This window comes from Labrus bergylta, chromosome 13 (genome assembly GCF_963930695.1).
Source record: "Labrus bergylta chromosome 13, fLabBer1.1, whole genome shotgun sequence".
Classification (NCBI taxonomy): Eukaryota; Metazoa; Chordata; class Actinopteri; order Labriformes; family Labridae; genus Labrus; species Labrus bergylta.
This window is the reverse complement of record NC_089207.1, coordinates 16,157,611-16,162,731: the sequence shown is the minus strand read 5'-3', so window position 1 is coordinate 16,162,731 and position 5,121 is coordinate 16,157,611. Positions and strand designations below refer to the sequence as shown.

At 40.3% G+C, this 5,121-nt stretch overlaps 1 long non-coding RNA gene across 1 annotated transcript; it reads left to right on the top strand.

Annotated features, from left to right (window-relative positions):
- The first annotated feature begins 3,828 nt into the window (after positions 1–3,828).
- Positions 3,829–4,571, top strand: LOC109992228 (uncharacterized). Its single transcript, XR_002278312.3, has 3 exons — positions 3,829–4,065; positions 4,148–4,290; positions 4,443–4,571. It is a non-coding gene; the product is annotated as an uncharacterized lncRNA (long non-coding RNA).
- The last annotated feature ends 550 nt before the right edge of the window (positions 4,572–5,121 follow it).

The window sequence follows — 5,121 nt, the reverse complement described above, 5'->3', positions numbered from 1 at the left end:
TGATTCTGTCATGATCTTTTTACAAACTATTATCAGGCCTTTTACTGGTTAGAAACCTATTTTTTTTATTAATAGTGTGTTGTGAAAGAAACAGTGAAAGAAGTTTGGTTCAGATAATTAATTTTTTATCCAAAATCAATCTTTGTGAATGTGCACTTTGACCTTTTGATAGGTGAAGCACATCACACCAACAATAAACAGATACTGTAGTTGACAGCCTGCCTATAAAATAATACAAATATGAATTACAGCAAATACTTGTTGAAATGTGTTTGTTTTAATGACTTAAATGAATAGTTATTGAATGTTCTTTATAACTTCAGTTTAAGGATGTGAAGACTTTGAATGTGAAGTTGAAATGTTGGTTTGTTTCTGTCTTTAGTGCTCCCACTGGACCTTCCACGACCCGGATCCGACCAGTCTGAGGCTCATCTTGCGGAGGGTCCCTGCAGCAGCCAGCTCTCCAGAACCGTCTCCACCCAGGTCCCCTTCTGTTTCTCCTCCTGCCTTTCCCTCCAACTCCTTGCTCCTTGACCTTCAAGTGAGCTCCTCCTCTTCTTCCTCCTCCCCTCTTCCCCTCCCTCCTCTCCCTCCTTTTCCTCCCCCCTCCTCTACCTCCTCCTCTCCCTCCTCCACTCCCTCCTCCTCTCCTTCCTTCTCTCCCTCCTTCTCTCCCTCCTACCCTCCCTCCCCTCCAACCCCCTCCTTCTCTCCCTCCTCCTCCTCTCCTTCCTTCTCTCCTTCCTTCTCTCCCTCCTTCTCTCCCTCCCCTCCACCCCCCTCCTTCTCTCCCTCCTTCTCTCCCTCCTCCTCTCCTTCCTTCTCTCCCTCCTTCTCTTCCTGCTCCCCTACCTCCCCTCCTCCCCCCTCCTTCTCTCCCTCCTTCTCTCCCTCCTACCCTCCCTCCCCTCCACCCCCCTCCTTCTCTCCCTCCTTCTCTCCCTCCTCCTCTCCTTCCTTCTCTCCCTCCTTCTCTCCCTCCTTCTCTTCCTGCTCTCCTACCTCCCCTCCTCCCCCCTCCTTCTCTCCCTCCTCCACTCCCTCCTCTGCTAGGCATCATCAGAAGAGACCGGCTGCATGGGCGGAAGGAGAGCCTCCACGGAAGCGTCCTCACTAGAGATAAGCTCCCGTGTTGAGTATAGTATGATAAAATAGAATAAGATAAGTTAAGCTTAGATAAGTTTAGATAAGTTAAGTTAAGTTCAGATAAGATATTCTTGCAGACTAAGGTTGTGATGTGTGATGTTGTTTTCTCTTTTTGGCTCTTTGGGCAGCTCATTGATAAGTGAAGGGCACTTACTGTTTGGTTTGATGACTTGGCATTTGATAACATCTCGCTCCTCTTTAGCTCAAACCTCTCCTCCAAATATGGTCACAGAAGAAATAGTTGAATTTCAAAAATATATTTCAGCATTATAATAAGCATCTCCAGCATTTACGTCGTGGTTCTCATATAGCGCTCCTCCTCAGCTCCTCCCTCTCCTCAAAACATGTTCACCTGTGGCTCCAGGTAACAAAAGGCTTAAAAAGGCAACAAACCAATGGTTATATCACAGTGTTTACATCCATTTGTACAGTCTATGGTTGTGATGTGCTGTGATGGGTTTTGATGTGATGTTCTTACTCTTATATAATGTGAAGAAAACTAGCTGTTTTTTGGTCTAACATCTTGGCATTTGCTAACTTCTTGCTCCTCACCAGCTCCTCCTCTCCTCCAAAAATCACAGAAATGTGAAAATTAAAAACACAGGATTTCATTGTATTATTTCAAAACTGTGCTCATGGTATCAGTGTCTTTGCTCACTGTACCTGGTATATTGTGTTGGTCTGTGTTTTTACACTGTTACATTGTTCGGTCGTACAACTTGGCCTTTGCCAGCGCGTCGCTCCTCTTCAGCCTCCACCGTCGTATTCAAACATGGTCACCTCTGTCTCCAGGTAACAAAAGGCTTTAACATGGCAACAAAATAATGAGTTCTATGACAGTGGGATCATCTATTAATTTAACAAGTCTATGGTTGTGATATAAAGTTCTGTTATCACTTTCTATGACCACTATTCTGAAAACTAGCTCTTTAGGCAGCTCATGAATTAGCCACATGCTAAATAAGCATTTGCTAACCTCTGCTCCTCTCCAGCTCCTCCTCCAGTATTATATTGAACATCTCCTGCACATAATGGTTCTCGTATAGTGCTCCTCCTCAGCTCCACCCTCTCCTCAAAACATGGTCACCTGTGGCTCCAGGTATCAAACGCTTTAAAAAGGCAACAGACCAGTGTTTATATCACAGTGTTTACGTCAATTTTACAGTCTATGGTTGTGATGTGTTTGTGATGTTATCACTTCCTATGACTAAATGTAGAATCTCGTTCTGGAAACTAGCTGTTTTAGCAGCTAATGAATTGATAAGAAGTCCGGACTTTTGGTCTGATAACTTGGCATTTGCTAACTTCTTGCTCCTCTCCAGCTCCTCCTCATGTCCAAATATGGTCACAGAAGAAATATTTGAATGAAAAAAAAAAAGTGTAATTTCAGCATTAAAATGAACATTTCCTGCATGTAGCGCTCCTCCTCAGCTCCACCCTCTCCTCAAGTCACCTGTGGCTCCAGGTAACAAACGCTTCCAAAAGGCAACAAAACCGAGGATTATATCAAGGTGATCACATTACAATTTTACAGTCTATGGTATAACTAAATGTAGAAACTCATTCTGGAAACTAGCTGTTTTAGTTGCTAATGAATTGATAAGAAGTAAGGACTTTTGGTCTGACGTTTGCTAACTTCTTGCTCCGCTCCAGCTTCTCCTCCTGTCCAAATATGGTCACATCAGAAATAACTTATACTTATAACCTGAATATGAAGTATGATAGTAGTATAAGCTAACTGTACCTGGCTTGTTCCATTGTTTGAATTGCAATCGCTCTGGCATGGTTGTCAGGATCGTGTGATGGGAAGGGCAGTTACTTTTAGTTCCTGGTAGCTGCCATTCTCCTGCTGCTCTAACCTTTGAAATGAATGCGGGTAAGCGGCAAGTCTGCTATGTTTTATGCATCTTAGATAACTTCAGTCGCATGCTACATTAATGTCGTAAACATTGTGCTTACTAGCTATTTGTCCAGACTGTTTGGTTATCTGGTGTTTGCTTGTATTGGCATTTGGTTATAATGCACCTGTGTCTCCAGGTAACAACGGGCTTTAAAACGGCATCAAACCAACGAGTTATATCACAGTGACAGCATCTATTCATGTTACTGCTATGAACTTCTCGTTGCTCTCACTGTAGGCAGGTATCAGTGTATTTACTCACTGAACATGAATCTTGTTTAGTGTTTGTCATTTATTGTTGAAGCTCTTGTTTGAGATTCAGGTTTGTTGTCGACTTATTCTGGCAAAAAGCTCCCTCACCAGCTCATGAACTAACAACGGGCTCAGACTGTCTGCTAACTTTTAAAAAAAGTTTTTGTTGGTAACCTCTTGCTCCTCTTGAACTCCTCTCATCCAAATACGGTAAACTCTGGCTCTTAAAACTTTAAAAATAGAAAACTGGAAACTTGAAAACATAGTAGAGGGATATTAATGTGATGTGATGTTGTGATTTTTTCTGATTTTATGTTTTTTTCATATGATGTTGTGTTTATGTGTAAATATGTAATGTTGTGTTATATCATGCCATGTGTTGTTTTGTATTTTGTTGTGTTATGTGATAATGTGATGTGATTTTGTGATTTTTCTCATTTATTTGTTGTGTTATATGATGTTGTGTTTCTGTGCCATGTGTAAATGTGATGTGTGGTGTTATTCATGTCATGTGTTGTCTTGTATGTGTTTTGTTGTGCAGTGTTTTGTTTTGTTTTGTTGTGTTGTGTCTTTGTGTGTTACGTTCTGTCGTGATATGTTGTCTCGTCATGTGATCTGATGTGATGTGATGCTTAACGATGTCACATAATATCAGGTCATGTGATGTGAGCTACATTTTGTTTTATCAAAATGAACTTTTTGGTTCATTGAATGTCCCAGCGTCTCTTTGATTCATTCCCTCAGCGGACAGGTGGGATCTAAAAAAGGTGAGTTTGATTCCTACAAAATGTTTGTTTTCAGCATGGGATCCTTTTTGATTCTTTTTTTTGTTGTTTTTTTTTTCTTTAGGAACAGGAGCTGAAATCAAAAGAAGCCCTGAACATCACAACAGAGGAGACAGGAAGCAGCACAGAGGACACAGACAGGATGAGGTTGAATGAACAGACCGACAACGAGAGAGAAGAAGAAAAGACGAGAGACAAGTGTCAATGGTAACTTAATGAAAACAGCTCTACACTGAATATATTCATAAGAAAACATGGCTCGCTTTGAGAAACATTTTTCTGACATGAAATGAACTTTATTTTATTGGTAATGTATGTCCACTAAACCATTTTATTGTGTTATTGTTTGTTTGTTTCAGCTGAGACCTCAAAGCAAACGACTCCATTTAAAGAGGAGACGGACGAGTTTGGAGACAACAAGAGGTCGGCACAACATCTAGAATCAGCTGCAAAAACAAAGTTTGCAAATCAAATCTGAATAAATATAGATCCATGAATAATCTCTTCTGTCAACTGTTGGTATTTTCTCTTTATTTTGATGTAGGGGTCATTTATATATCCTTAATAATATCACCTTATTAAGGTTTTCTCAAAAATGTTTAATATCCTTACTCTGAATTATTTAATTTTAAGTTTATGTTTTGCTGCTCTTATCATACCCAATATGATGCAATCATGAAATCAATCTTACTCAACAGAGGAGTTGATCAAATTTCTAATTTCAAGTACATATTTGACAAAATATCTGTAGAAAGTCATTTATATTTTCTTTTGGAGAAAGATCCACAGTGGAGAGTAATTGTGTCTGTATTGTGTCAAACAATATTCAAAACATGGAAGAAAAAAGAAACTCTTTCCATTGTTACACCAACAAAAATAGGAGTTGAAGACAAGGTCTACCAAAATATCACCAAATTTATTTACAATGATCAAATTATTGTGGATGAGGACGACACCGGGCTAAGGTGCAGCTCATCCCCTGATTACGATCCTGCCTTGACCTGAACCTGTAACAGAAAACAAACAAGCAGCACGGTG